At 27.3% G+C, this 15,812-nt stretch overlaps 1 protein-coding gene across 5 annotated transcripts in view; it reads right to left on the reverse strand.

The window, feature by feature from the left end:
* LOC126903719 (ankyrin repeat and fibronectin type-III domain-containing protein 1) overlaps positions 1–15,812 on the reverse strand; it is a 100,493-nt gene that overhangs the window by 23,210 nt on the left and 61,471 nt on the right. The gene's annotated exons all lie outside the window — the stretch shown is intronic.

A 15,812-nucleotide genomic window follows, 5' to 3' on the forward strand; every position in this document is an offset into this window, starting at 1 on the left:
GCGGTCTGAATATACAGTAAACAGCTATATAGGATGTTCAGTAAGTAAGCTAACATATTTCTATTGTTCTCGTTGTTTATAACAATTTACCTGTTTCCTTACTTACTGAACATTCTGTATAAGCTATTCGTGAGACCCAAATGATTAATCATTAACGATTACTTGGACCAGTACGCTAACCAAAAAATAATTTTATTATAAACATTGTAAATTAATTGTGATTTCTTAGGTTTATTAGAACATAAAGATTAAAACGCAAGATTTATAGTTCCATTAAGCATTATTAATTATTTGAGCAAAGCATTAATAAATGGAAATTTAGGTGTATTAAATAAAGACTGATAAGATAACAATAACAAAAGGACTTACTATTTCCCTCCCTAATTAGTGAAATATTATACAAAAAAAGTAGACATTGATATTATTGAGAAATAACAATTAACAAACAAATGTATCTATACAATTATTTGTTTATAATTGAAATTAACGCGTATTTAAAGAATGATATTGTTTTTTTTTTATCATAAGAGTTAACATTATGCGTAGGACCAATTGTTTATTATGGCAAGTACGATTACTTTTTACTCAGTAAATCTTTATAGTGTACAACACCTGAAATAAAATATTTCAAAATGATTAATTATAAGAATGTAAAAAAAACATATTCGTTTTATTATGTGAAAAAATCGCGGTTTTTAACTTGTAGGAATTCAGCAAAAACCTGATAAGAAGAATTTATTTGATAAATTACAAATTTTCAGTAAGTACAAAACACAGAAAACGGCTATCCACGTAAGATTGACCGATGAAGGATGTGTAAGTTATCTATGAGTGAATTGCAGAAGTAACAAATACTGTTACGTGGTCGTGAGTGTTTTAAGATAGTGGCGAAAAATTATAAATGCGGTTGTTGAATACGGCGGATATCTGACAGATTACTCGAAAAAAATGAATGCAGATTAAATTAAGTACACGGAAGTTCATTGTCCTCGATATTTGGATAAACCGATCGACTTGTGGGGATTATTAAGTGTCATCATTTATTTTTTTCATAACACGAAATGTTTGGTTTCAATAATCAAAAAAAATATATGGATTTTTTCACGGGTAAACAGTAAAAAAAGTTTTTCTCGAAAACAAAATATTAATTAGTATTTTTACAATAAACCAAATGTTAAATAATACGATCGACATTTGAGAGAAAAAAAATTAATACTTTTATCTCTCTAACTAAATATAAAAAAATTAATTATATTTAATATCATTTGTATTTATTTTATTAAATCATCAAACGTATGTAAATCATTTGCTCGTGTAAATTATTATTTAAAACAAATAAAGGATTTTATGCGGTTTTAATTAACTGCGGTACAGAATAGTTAGACGTAAGTTAGTTAATATTTTGTTAAAATTAATCCGTCTGTTTTGGATTTAAGCGATTTATTTATTAACCAACGAGTCAGACTGATCTACGATTAAGTATATTGACCTTCAGAGACCAAAAGCAGTTAAGGTGTAGTATTGTAATAATATAGACAGCTTAAGTACCAAACGAACCAAATTTATATATACAGCGAAAGCCCATGGTCGCGTAATACTTTTTATTAAGTTGTTTATCATTTATTTATTGCATATAGTTTTATTTTTTCGAATTAATTAGCTATAAAAATCGTTATCTTTATTGTTATCATTATCATTAGTCGTGATTGCAATGGTAACGGCCAATAAAAACAAATATGGTGGAAAAGTTAATTTGATTTTTAAAAAATTCGTTTTTTACCGTACACGACGAAAATGTGCATAGAATAAACGAGACCATAATAACGATGGTTTTTTAAAAGACTGCTGATTATTTTAAACTATAATATTAACATAATTTCAGTTAAATATAAATTTGCGGTTTATTTATAATTTATACTTTTATACTATTACCCTCAAACACCGTTAATATAATAAGCATTTATTTAAAGAAAAACAAAAGATACTCAACATTCAAATTAACTCAACATTATGAAACGTACAATTTAAAATCAATTTTTATCATAATTTAATCATGTCCACTTGATATCAAAACAGTAAACGATTAATTAATATTGGCAAAAGTTGTAACGGCTTCCTCCCATCATAAATCATTTATGAAAAAAATTAAATGAGTGCTGGGTTTATGAATTATATTAAAATGTTAAGAATCAACAAAATAAATATTCATGTGATATTATTCACTAATTTAAATGTCTGCTTATTCTTACTTACTGACAGAACTAAAATATATTAAAAATTTAATGCGTATTTTGATAAAAGTTATTAAAAAAAAAATCACGAAGTCAAAATCTGATGTTTATGAAGACTTTAATTATATAAAAGAAGTGTTATAAGAAAATTTAAGTAATGACAGGATTTATTTTGAAAGATTTTATATAAAACTTATTTCGGTCGTATTTTATTATAAGATTAAGTAAAAATTCAAATATAGATCCAAAAAGCTATTGTACATAGAATGTTCAATAAGTAAAGGAACAGTATTCTATTGTTCTCATTGTTTGTAACAATCGACTTGTTTTGCTACTTACTGAACATTCAGTAAACTATGATATGTGTTTTTTCCCGTCCAATAAAATGCTCAGCTCTCCCTGAATTAATTTTTATTGATAATACGTTGAAAGATCACCCATTTGATACACCAAGTTTAAGATATCGCATTCAACAATTTAAAAAAGCCCATAATTTTAGTTTTATAAAAAATATCACTAAATTCAGCGGCATTCATAGTCTATTCATTAATATGTCTATGACTTCCTGTATAATTTCATAATGATATGAGTTGTAAAAAAATAAGGATTTATACTTTATTTATATATTTCAATTGCTACATTATGGAATACAAAAATTTCTTATTTAGTTTATCGATTTTCTGAAACAATTTCATAGTTTACGTATGCATCCGTAAAACATATAAAAAGAATTACACAAATTCTATAAGTTATGAGCATTGACAGTGACCGTAATAACTTGATATATTTTTGACAAAAAAAAAACTATTTATTGTGTTATCGAGTTTTAATTATTTCCTGTCATTTAAATGATAACTAAGCGTTGAAAAAAAATATTCATTTCAAAATAATAACCATATAATTTAATATAAAACAATAAACAATTGATTAATAAAGATACACCTTTCAAAAACTCAAATACCGAAATAATAATTGTGCTGAAATTGTAGTTTTGGTTAAGGTTACGGGTTTTAAAGTTTTTATTTAGGTTTTAAATAGATTTCGGTTTTATAATTGTCGAAAGGTTTTGGTTTCAAACCCGTGTTTTTTGGGTTTCGATTCCTAGCCCTGCATACTACAACAATTAATCACCGGAAGTTTTTTATGAGAATCGTGCAGCATATATTTATGTTATTAATTAAATGGCATGAACTATGCACGAGATTGTAATTTTTAATGTATAACAGGAGTACACGTTTGCATATGTGAACGATAGTGATTTGGACGCAATTTAGTTAAACAGTAAGTTGACCAGTAAACATCGTTAACTAAATATCATACCTATGATTACTTGAACAAAAATTACTATTATCGTTGCTTAATTTTTAATAATTATGTAGCCATTGGCCGACCCCAAGTCGTTGGGATTAAGGTGAGGAAGAAGAAAAAGATGTAGCCATATAAAATTTAACTTTTAGATGAGGTCAGTGCGGGGAAAACGTTTTTTGACTAAGAGTATCGAATAGTAGAAGCCTGTGGGGATATTAAAACATATTACTGGAGAGAGTAAACGACTTCGGCAAATTGAAAACAGCCATTTCGATTATCACGATAAAGATTCACAACACATCAGTGTAAAATTTGTGAAAACATCTTTAATCATAGAAGGTTATTTATATCGGGTCATGATTGGCGATTTCTCAACTTGCAATTAATATCACTATAGAAACTGCCCAAGTATTTTATAAATTATTAATTGTAATTAAAATCGTATGGCCTATCAGGTGAATGTTTAAATCAATTTACTCAAAACAATTTTGTTGGCACACATCGTACATGTTATGTCACTTGTTTGATTATAAATCTGTAGCGAATAATAAAATTACATTTGCAATGACTAGTGTGTATATACAATCTATAGAGAATCCCAAAAGAATATTTTAGGTCGATTTTGATTTTTATTGATGCAACCAATACCGAAACTTTGTTTACTAGAGTTGCCACGCTGTTGTTTATATAAAACAGTGTAACGTATGGGTGACCCTAAAAAAATACGAATTACTTTGTGAAAAAGGGTAATACAAATCACAAGAGAAATAAATTTGCATTAAAAATGATAAACTTAACGTTTTACAATTTTTCGTATATTTTATTCTGAAAAAATAAAAACGTTTTGAGCGTCTTAAATTAAAAATAATAAAAAACACTCTAAATTAACTTTTGACTAAATAATTACAAAAGTATATTGCATTATGGAGAGCGGTTATTTGAGCTTTTTGATAGGGACGTTCATTACTGAAAATGAAATCATTGTTTCCGTACAATTTGCGTTGGCGACATCGGTCTTTTTAATGTCGGGGCACTATTATAACGGTATTTAGTTTTATAATTGTCACGCAAGTCACGCTTTATTTAAATTTATTTGTGTGTTCGAGTTGGTTGTAATTTTAAAATTTATTACTGATATTTTGCCAAAACTAAATCACTTGTACAATCAAATACACCAATAATATTGTAGACATTTTTTATATTGTTCTCGGGTAGTCTGCTTGTCGCCAGGCCGTCAATTTTGTCACAGTTACTACTGTCAGCAAAAAACATTTAATATCTGTAATATTTCTCTTATAAATTTTTTGTTTACCTCGCAAGTAAGACCCAAAATACGACCCAGTCGATGGACTTTTTATGTAATATCTGTGCCACCGACAATAATGACCCTGCGCTACAGCGGCTTTATTATTGTTATATTTTAATTTTTAATTAACTCGCTGTGGGACTTCTGTGAGTGGCGTCGGATACGCTGTTGGTATTGTTATTATTATTATTATTTTTCTTGTCTAATCCTCTCGTCAAGTGCGCCCACGTAAAACACAATATTGTGTTCCACATGTATTCACATATGTGATATAGTATCACGATTTTACACATTATATATAATGTATAAAATCGTAGGAGTTTTCGATGAAATGATAGTCTATAAAGGAAATACACGTTTGAGTGATATTTCGCAAACTTAGAGTACGTTTTTTATTCTTCTAACTTTTACGCATATTGCTGTGCAATATCTTACAAAACGATTTGTAATTGTAATAAAAATATAACAAAATTACGGGCAAAACCCGTGTAAATTTTTCTATAATATTAAAATATATCAAATAAAGAAATAGGGAAATGGTAATAATTTAACCAAAAGACTGCATGACCTTACACTCACTTTTTAGACACGCAACCAAAAAAAGGTTTGCTTAAATTTTATCACGGTCGAGATGAAGCACACAAATTCATTTTTTATATGTAATCGCAAAACATAACATATAATATAAATAATACAGTAGGAAGATTTGACCGCAGCCGTCCAAATTGCTCGTATGATCGATTGTTGGTTGGACGAAAAAACAACATGCAATTTAAAAATCGCGTGCACATACAACACACGTGGTAACTGAACTTTAAATAGTTAATTTTTAAAAGACTATAGTTATTTAAAAATAACAACAGTTAAATAAATTTATGTCTATGTATTTGCATGATTACAACATAGTTCTACTGTGTAATAACAAAATATTATTTTTTTATGACCGCATACATCTAATTAAGTTCTATTAAATGTTTGAAATAGAATTTAATTTTCCAATGATGAAATCTATTACTCTTTTTTGAACTTTGGAATTTTATCGATTTTCAAACATTATTATTACTTTCCCTTCATATTGTGTAGATATTACAACAATTTTCCACGCAGATTGTGTAGTACAAATGCACATATGAGATTTTAAATCAAATAAATAGGTTATTTATTTATGAAAAAATAACACACTAAATAAAAGTAAAACTGGTGCTACGAGTAATTCACCTATTATTCTGCTGTTGTTCAAAAACGACAAAAAAAATGCTACTTACAGGATTCATGTGTAAGAAATGAATATTATTTATTTTTCATATTACGCTGCTTTCACATTGGATCAATACATATCTCTTTGGGTACAATTAACTTACAGTTTTGATTTTAGCCACAGGAAAATGACTCGAATATATTGTACATTTTAAATTGGCCATAAGTGCGTTCAAATAACATTAGATTATGTCAACTTCGCAAAGAATAGTATAAATATTTTTAAATTACAAAAATTCTTCGTTCATTAGTAAGAGAGCATAAAAAAAAAAATTAAAAGATAAAATTATTGGAATAAAACATTTTCATCCATAATAATTGCAGCTTGCTTGACTTAAAATAATTTTCTTAACTGAATTGTTGTAGCGGTTTATTTATAATTTAGGTATGAGATAGAAATGTCTCAGACAGATAAAATAAAAATAAAAATAATTGCATCAACTAGATCCCACTCGATTAGTAATCATGTAATTAAAGTATGTAATTTTGATTAACTAAATGTTTTATGAGTTTCTCAATAAAAATATATAAGGATGACCATGAGTATTTCTTATTGACTATTAGATAATAACTTGCGTTTTAGAAAATATAAAAAATTTGATGGTACATCACTTCTACTTAAAATCGATGTAAAAGAGTTTGTCCATTTCTCGAAATAGACAGTAACAAAGCTTTAGACCGTTTATATGATTGTTGTAAATATTTTACGACGTTAAAGGCTAAGTTAACAAATGCGATGGCTTCTCACAAAAATTTTATTATTAGGAAATAATTATTAATTATTTGGAAGTAATTTTTTTAATGGGAACTCTGAGGCTTTATAAAATAATGGTGGACATTGATTTATGAGTTAATTCGTGTTGTTAGAGTGTTGTGTGCACATGGGCGGCATAATTATAATAACGTGTTGTTATAAGAATAAAAACAAAACAATAATAATAACGTATCATTAAATACATGACTCATAACACTAAAACTCTCGTAAATTTCGGTACCAGTTCAATTTCATTATCACTCACCACTACGGAAATTTTCAGCTATAGCAATACATTTGGTAGTTCAGCCAGTTAATAATCCGGACAAGATGCACTGAAACACGCGTCCACACACCTTTTTAATAGAAAAAAACATGTATTTCTATTTGGATTAACACAACATTAGTTAGTTATGTATCTTCGACGGCGGTCTGTATGCCTCGGGATTAACTTGTTAACAAACGATGTTATCTGTTGCGTCATGAATAGGATGAAATAGAGCTAACAAATAGTCGCGATATTATCAACAAATATTTATCTGTCATAATATAGTTCGTATCAAATATATGACAGCTCAGTTCTTGTAGATTTTCTTGGTAATTTCCAAACATAATATAAAGCCAGAAAGTCTTAGATATTGTCTAGACAATTTTTCACTTGTTTATATTTCCTTGACACCGAATAAAATAAGATTTGCTTTGACATTTGGATTAAAATTTAAGTGTACTCGAGAAAAATTAATTTTATATTTTATTTTTTATTTTTAAAGGTATTTAAATACAAAAACTACTTGATGATAAAATACCTCCTGAGATATAATATGTAGTATTGTTGTACATTATAAATATAGATGTCCCACTTAATTTTAGTATTAGTTATCTGCAAACATAAAAAATAGACGAAATTTATGATTCATAGCAAATTTAAGAACTGGTAAAAAATAAAATTATATTAAGTTAATATTTTAATTTGATGTACTAATAAAAAGTTTTTTATAAGATATAGAAAATAATTTAAATGTTTCATATTAATTAATGTTCTTATTCCACCCTTTTAGATATCTTGAATACTTAAGTATTCAGATCGTCACAGATCTAACTGACAACGTTTATAACTTTTGATCCAATTATCATTTCACTGAATTTTTTTTTAAACATTTATTACAGTCTTAAATTACGTTTAAAGAAATTTTTAATTATTAGTTTCTAATAAAAAAAAATTAAAATAAATATTCTTTTAACGTCGTCAAAAAATGTAATAATTGTTAAAATGAAATATTACAGCAAAATGATAATTGTATAAAAAATGACTACATTGTCAGTTACATCTGAGACAATTTGTATATTTTTTCAATCATAATAAGACCGACAAACCTTGAGTAACCTAATTAAAGATTTATTAAGTATCAAAATACCTATTAATCTTATGTGGGCTAGAATCTAATTAGATTTGGTATAGTTGACATTATATGATGAACAGAATAATAAAGAATTAAACTAAAGCAAATTATCATCATATAATAAAAATCTCCTAATCAAACATATTTTTTTTTTATTTAACTCTTCTTATATTATAATTATTAGCTAGTAAAATCACAAAAAGTATAAGCTATTTAATATAAATTATAAAAAAGACAATGTTAGTATGGTTAATTAACTAGAGTTAATTAGAAAAGTTATTTTTCAACTCATTTCATCAAAATAAATATAATATTAACACAAATAATATGTATACGATTTAAAGAGTATATTTTTTACATTATTTTAACTCCTATTTGAAATATGTCAAAATAAGTTTGCATGCATTTTACATACAAGCTTGTTAGCCAGCAGCTTCAGTATACCTACTGAGGATCCCAGTATCTCATGTTGTTTATCAAGAAAAAAAATGTTTTTAGTATTTCCTTAAGTTTACGACACTTTCTGTCACATAATAGTAACTACGGCAGTCGAGAGCTCAGAAAGAGTACAAATAACTTTATATTGCTATTATACCCCAAGCCAAGTGCTGAGACGTAGGCGTTTTATGAGAAACAGGAGAATATAAAACTGTTTGAAAAGGCAAAACGTTCAAATAGTAGAACAGAAAATTTGGTCAACTTAAAATAAGTCCATGTCATCTGAATACAGAATATTGTTGAACACTCAACTCACAATAATAATCTGTTATAATATTGTTTAATCTTTGCTTTATTTCTTACTTATACATAAAGACATGTTTAACAATGATAAACTAAAAAAAAAGAACTACACAATTATTTTTATTAAAAAAAGATACCGTGAAAAAATCAATGCTTTCATTAATAGCTTTCATTTTTTAATGAATATGAAAATTGATATTTCGATAAAATTGTAGAGTTAAAAATATGTTTTAAATATTTTTTTTTGCATATGGAAAACGCATAAAATATAAATTTAAAGATATTAAAAATAATAAACCTACATGTTTTTAATTACATACGATAGCTCAAGGACCGATTATATCAATATAATAAGGATTGATTAATAAATAAATATTTCAAAAATAATTTCGAAATAGGTGATTAAGCAGATAAGGTGAAATTTATATTAGTTCCAATTTTCCAAGTTAAAAATAATCAACTACAGCTATAAAAGGAAAATGGCCGCTCCACGCTATATTACTGTTAATAATGTTTTGTTTAACAAGTCGCCTACATAAAGTTTACCGGTAAAGTTTTTAAAAGTAATATTATTTTTGAGCTAGATGTGAGTCAGTCACCTTGACCTCCTCAATACATACAAACTACATACTTTCCCATGATTTTTATTTCATACGGCCTAGGGNCTTTCCCATGATTTTTATTTCATACGGTCTAGGGAAACGTGAAAAATGCCATACCGGGATTTTCACATTTGTACATGTTTTTTGTGTGCATCGGTGTTGTTCACAGCAATGTCATAAGATATGTATATGATTCTCGGTTTACACGTCGTAAATTCTTTTCCACCGGTCGGACTTGACTAACAGCCGTTATGGTACACATGTCGCGTGCATGGACCGTGTCAGATGTTACGAAATGATAATGACACACGCGTCTCAGACCACACGAATGTGCTTCAAAGTACAGGTGTAAGCTACACGATCCATTACGGACTGTAAATGTCCGGACACTTGGAGGTCAAGAGACAAAATTGTTTCTGTTTGATTGAAACCAACGTATCAATACGTAGGTTTACGGTCGCCTTTTACACAGAAGACAGACGAATACTGAATGATCAGTACTGTTTTTTATTTTTGTTTAGAGAGAAAATTTAAATATCATGTAATGTGCATCGGCCATGCTTATGAAGTTATATACCTAACAATAAGACAAATGACACATTATTCACGTGATAGTCGGATGCTACCCGAAATATTTAGGGCCCTGAAAAACTAATTTTTTTTAACTAGTTGGTTTTACTCAACTGTAGTACATTTACTCCATAAAACACTATACTACCACATGTAGATACTAAGTAGTGTTATTACAATTCGAATAAAAAATATCTCAACTGTAACAACTAGCTCCACTCTACCCTACTACAGTACCTCGGAATTTGCAATGTGTTCAATAGCTTCGCATTAACAGCGCGAGCATTAATATTTCAGGAAAAAAAATGTGTATATTATTTTGGTAAAGTTTATCAAAAAGTGTATAAAGTATAAATAATGTTCACAAAATCGTTTTCCAAATAACGATTAGATTATACGTTTTTATGAACAGTTGTTTTATCCATTGTTCCATATTACAATGGAATTTTAACAGGTTTTCCAAGGAAAGAATTTAAATTGATTTAACTATACGATTTTATTTAAATAATTTCACGACAAAAAGCACATTTAAAGTTTAGCAGATATTAATGCTTTAGACTTTTTTTTAGCGAACTGTGTTGTTTAAAAATCGTTATGGCGTTAAAATTACAAAATATAGTTTTTTATAAAGTTTTCCCATATTTTTTTTTTTTTAAATTAATATATACTGTAGAATAATGATATACAAAAAATAAAAATTTTTATTAAAATTTAATGTTTAAAATATCAGTCAAATTAAGGTTTTATAACGATTTTGTTTAATATTAGGTAAATAAGTAATTAATAAATCACTAGTTCTATATCAATATTTTTTTTATACTTTTTTGTTTCCTATTAAAATACTTATCAAACACATTTCTTTAATATCCAATGTCTCGGCAAGCGAAACGTTTGCAAATCATTAAACGGTTAATTTTGACTGCCATGTATTTTCTAGTAGAGAGAGCGAAAGGAATTTGTAATAATAATGACAAAACGCGTAGTAATTTGTACTCTGTGGTAGTGCACACGATAGTAAAGCTTTTGCAAAATTATTTGTATAAACATACATACATCAGTTGTACAATATATAGTAATATTTCTATTCATAAATGGCGTTGACAGTACACCGCTGTCATCCGAATTGCCGTTTAAACCCGGAAACCCACACACAAGATAAATAAATAACGTCACTAAGGCTAACATGCGTATCAAAATTGAATATTGCGACCAACCTAATTGGTTTAAAGTTTACACGTAAATAAAGAAGAATTAAGAAATTTAGTTTTAAATCAACCGATTTACCACCATCGTCTACGTGATTTATATTTCAATGAGACAAATACAAATTTAAACAAAACCCTCATTATGTGAATCAATAATTTTGCGGATTCGATAAATCGGGTTTGTCCGCGAATAATTACACGAAAAATAAACGTCGAACAAAAAACTTAACAAATTAATTTTTTTATGGTACCAAAAAATATTCATGTCTTTGAAGCATAAAAGTTATTCGGAACATTTTTCACGATAAATGATTAAAACAGAATGTTACTCTATCTAAGGGTAACTACTGGGCTAGGCGATTACATTTACATAATATATAAATTAAAAATCCGTTTAGTGTGAACATAGAAATGAAAAATAATTTCGGTAGCGACCATACTCTTAGTGCGTTGACCCCCACGCGTTTTATAACCTTGTAAAAATATATTACAGAAAAAAAGCATAACGCTGAGTAAAGAAAAAAGGATCCTATTGAATAATTTAATCTTCAACGCAATGATGATATTGTAATAACAGCGGATGCCCTACAACAGTTCCGAGTCAATAAGGTACCTAATAAAACGATACGAGTATGCGTAAGAGCTGCGTATCCTCTTGGCTGTCTACGCCCACGCAATTGTTCGATTAGCGTAAGCCAATTACTTTATTACACCTTAAGTTCCCGTAGACTGCAAGAAAACTTGTAGATTTCATAACAATCGACCACACATGCGACTACGTAATTGAAGTTCCAAAAAATTAACTGGTAAGTTTGATAATTTAGATTGATTGCGAATTAAAAACACCGAAACGTTCATATTTTACTTTAGCAATCGTGTTACTGGGATTGATAAAACTGAATTAATTTAACGATTATGTGTTGGCGATTATACTTTAGCATTTCGCTAGGACTTGTTAACTGCAAACTATTAACGGCTATCGTAAAGCCATGTTAGTAGTCATTTTTTCTATTACCCTAACAAACTGTGACAATAGTTGCTGGAACATTGTAACGAATACTTTGTAACAAGTGCTACATAGTTAACAGCATAAATTAGTACGAGAAAAAAATTCCGCATTACTCCTGAACACTTACAAAACACGTATTAACATTAAGTCGCGAGTGAGTTTTTGTTTTGTTTTTCCATTAATTTTTATGGCGACCGGACAGCAAACGTGTTTTTTCTCGTACTCATCGATCGCCGTTTGAAACTAACACACACACACAAAAAAAAGAACCATAAAACAACGTGATTCGTTTACATTGCCAACGATAAAAATCTGTACAATAAAGTAAAAGAAATTAATAAACTATTTAAGATAAACATCGAATGAGCTAGTCAGAGCGTTGTTAAGATTTAGATGCGACAATAACAATCATTGTAATATAAGTTTGCATTGTAAGTGGCCATAGATATGTGTTTTTAAACGGGTTACTAATGAATTACCGTAGAATTATGAATTCAAATGGATAAGATTATTGCCATAATTACTTCGTTTAATTTCAATACCCAATGATCCAGTCTAACTGTATGTTGTTTATGTAATCGGATAGTAACGAACGATCTGATGAAATGTTATGACTGAATTTTCATTTATTTATTATCGTTGAATAACTGTATTGATTATAACTATTCAAAAACTGGCAGGCGTGCGCGAATCAGTGCATTATTTTTTACTACCCTTTGATAAATTACTTTATATAAAGAGAAATGGACGGGACGATAATTATCAAAAATGTTAATCGTGAACATTGTCGTATGATGCTCATTATCCGACAACTGTAATTTAATAAATCATGTCCGACGTAAATAAAAAACTCAACACTCATTAAAAAATTAAAAAAATACAATTTACTGACATAAAAATCGTTCACAATTCTAATAAAGAAGATTTGTACATTTTCATAATCATTTGATTTTTAATATCTTTGGTTCGCTGAAACTGTTTCCAAAGGATCATCAAAACATACGGGCTTTCAGAAAATATGATCGTTAAAATTGAAACAACTAGACCGAACAATAAAAAACATGTTGTAAAGTTTCTAAAATTGCGTTCCGTCATAACATTACCATTTATAATATTTTTTACAGTTCTTTGTGCGGCATTAAACTTTTTGTAGTAAAAAAAAACCAATAACGATCTAGTAATAACAATATATCACATATTACATTTATAGACATTAAATTTTTGTTTTAATGTATAATCAGCAACGGTATTAATACAAAATCTCTTATTACTTTTATTTTTTTTCCATTATATTTATTAATAAATTATTAGTGTAAAAATGCATTTACTCGATTACTTTTTGTCACTAAGTAAAACTTTGAATACATTACAAAAAATACCGTTTCTTTCTCAAGCTATAGTTAAAAATGAAAGCCTTAGTAAGATCAACAAATTTATTTTTAATATACAGCAAACAATCATTTTTTGTTGATTAAATAAAGATTTTTGTTAAGAGAATAAAAAATTATTAAGTTAACGAATATTTTGTTCGAGTAACGAAAATTGAATTAACAATAAAAATTGTCAACTGTATTTTTTTTCAGTTTAAGACGACTATTTCAAAAAACCATCTTATCTGGTAGTCAATAAAAAAACATTTTACCTTTTCAAACGTTAAGAGTTTTATTTATTTAGTTTATTAGGATGCAAACACATCGTTAAACTGATGTCGCTTTGATTGGTCCGCTGAACAAAGACGAACGAAAAAATGACAATAGTTTAAGCTTATGTTGGCAATTTGGAAACGCTCTAATTTTTATATATGTAAAGTATACAACTGAAGTGCGTTTTGAAAAATCAATATAGATGTCTTAGGCTTAGTTTTTTTTATTGAAATTGTAAATAAAAAATTTTGCAGCACGTTATAAAACAAATAAAAATTATAATAATAAAAATGGGTACTACCACCCATTTTTAGCTTCGATGCGAAGCTGAGAAGGTATTTTTTGTTAAATAATGATTTTTATCAGAAAGTGTACAGAATTAAATTTTATTTATTTTTATGAATCTTAGTAAATATGAAGTTTATTGTATAGAGAAATCATTTCTAAGGGTAACTATTTAGAGTAAATGTCAACCTATTTATCGTTTTTTATTATTAAATGGTTTAAATAAAATGTTTACTGGTCAAGTAGCTGTTTTTATCACTTTTTGAGATATTAGTATTTAAAAATTCAGAAACGGAGGGGTGAGGTAGTGTTTATCATAATGCAAGATTTAATACTATTACGTATAGCAATCCTTTTGCTCATTTTTAATAATTATTATGAGTATGAGTAAAAAGTAAAATTCTATACTATTTATCCATTTGTCAAAATTTTACTTAATCCATTCAACACATAATAGTAAAAAAATAATAATAGGTACCCGATTAACATTCGAAAGTTTCCCCTTAATTCTAAATAAAAAAGTTATCAACAATTAAGTTGGTATATACTTTATAAAAAAATAAATCAAATTTAAATCTACTCTTTTCAAAAAAAAAAAAAAATCAATATTCAACGAAAATTAGGGATAGTTTTTAATAAATTACTCTGTATACTATATACAATTTTTTTTTAATTTGTTGTAGAAATTTGACATTGTATTGATATTTTTTGTATATTTTCCTTTTCTACTGCTTTCATAGAATATACAGGATTAATCTTTGAGTTCGATAATTAAGAATAGGATTTTTTGGAGTCTACAAGAAATCCATCTTTGTTTTCAGAGACAAATATGACGTACTTTTACAAACTTAGCTTTGAACTAATTGATATTAAAAACTTTAAAAGATAAAATGAATGGTAAATTCCAACATATACAAGTAATATTCTTAATTAATATTTCATTTGTTATACTTGTTGAAATCTAAAAAAAAAAATATTCTGGTATAAGCTCCAGAAAAAAAATTAATAACTGTGATTAACATTGTCTAGAATTTAAATGTATAATGGGAAAATTGCACTGATTTATAACGAGGTCAGACGTTGATGATGTTTAAATAAAGCTAGTAGAAAACCAGTTGTGTGGAAACTACAGATGCATTAAATTTATTTAACTGACTTTCAGGTTTGATTACCCATTTCAAGGAATATTAAGTTTTTCCAAGAAAGTATTAATTTGGTGGTTGGTATTTAATATTTACAAATCATATTTAGCACTCTTATATCTAAAGTTGTAATATTAATATATTTTATTATACATATCTTGTATAGTCAATCATTTTAATTTAGAAGAATGTCATTATTTTTATATTAAATAAACAATATGTTATAAAAAGTCCTACCAGATATTAACATCTTCAAGAACTTTTGATTCAGAAAATGAAAATTATTATTTTTATTTTCTTGAAATTAAAAAAAAAATGTAGCCTTTTAAAAATATATTTAATGGATTGATTAAACTTTA

Source organism: Daktulosphaira vitifoliae, unplaced genomic scaffold (genome assembly GCF_025091365.1).
Source record: "Daktulosphaira vitifoliae isolate Bord-2020 unplaced genomic scaffold, ASM2509136v1 Scaffold_4, whole genome shotgun sequence".
NCBI lineage: Eukaryota > Metazoa > Arthropoda > Insecta > Hemiptera > Phylloxeridae > Daktulosphaira > Daktulosphaira vitifoliae.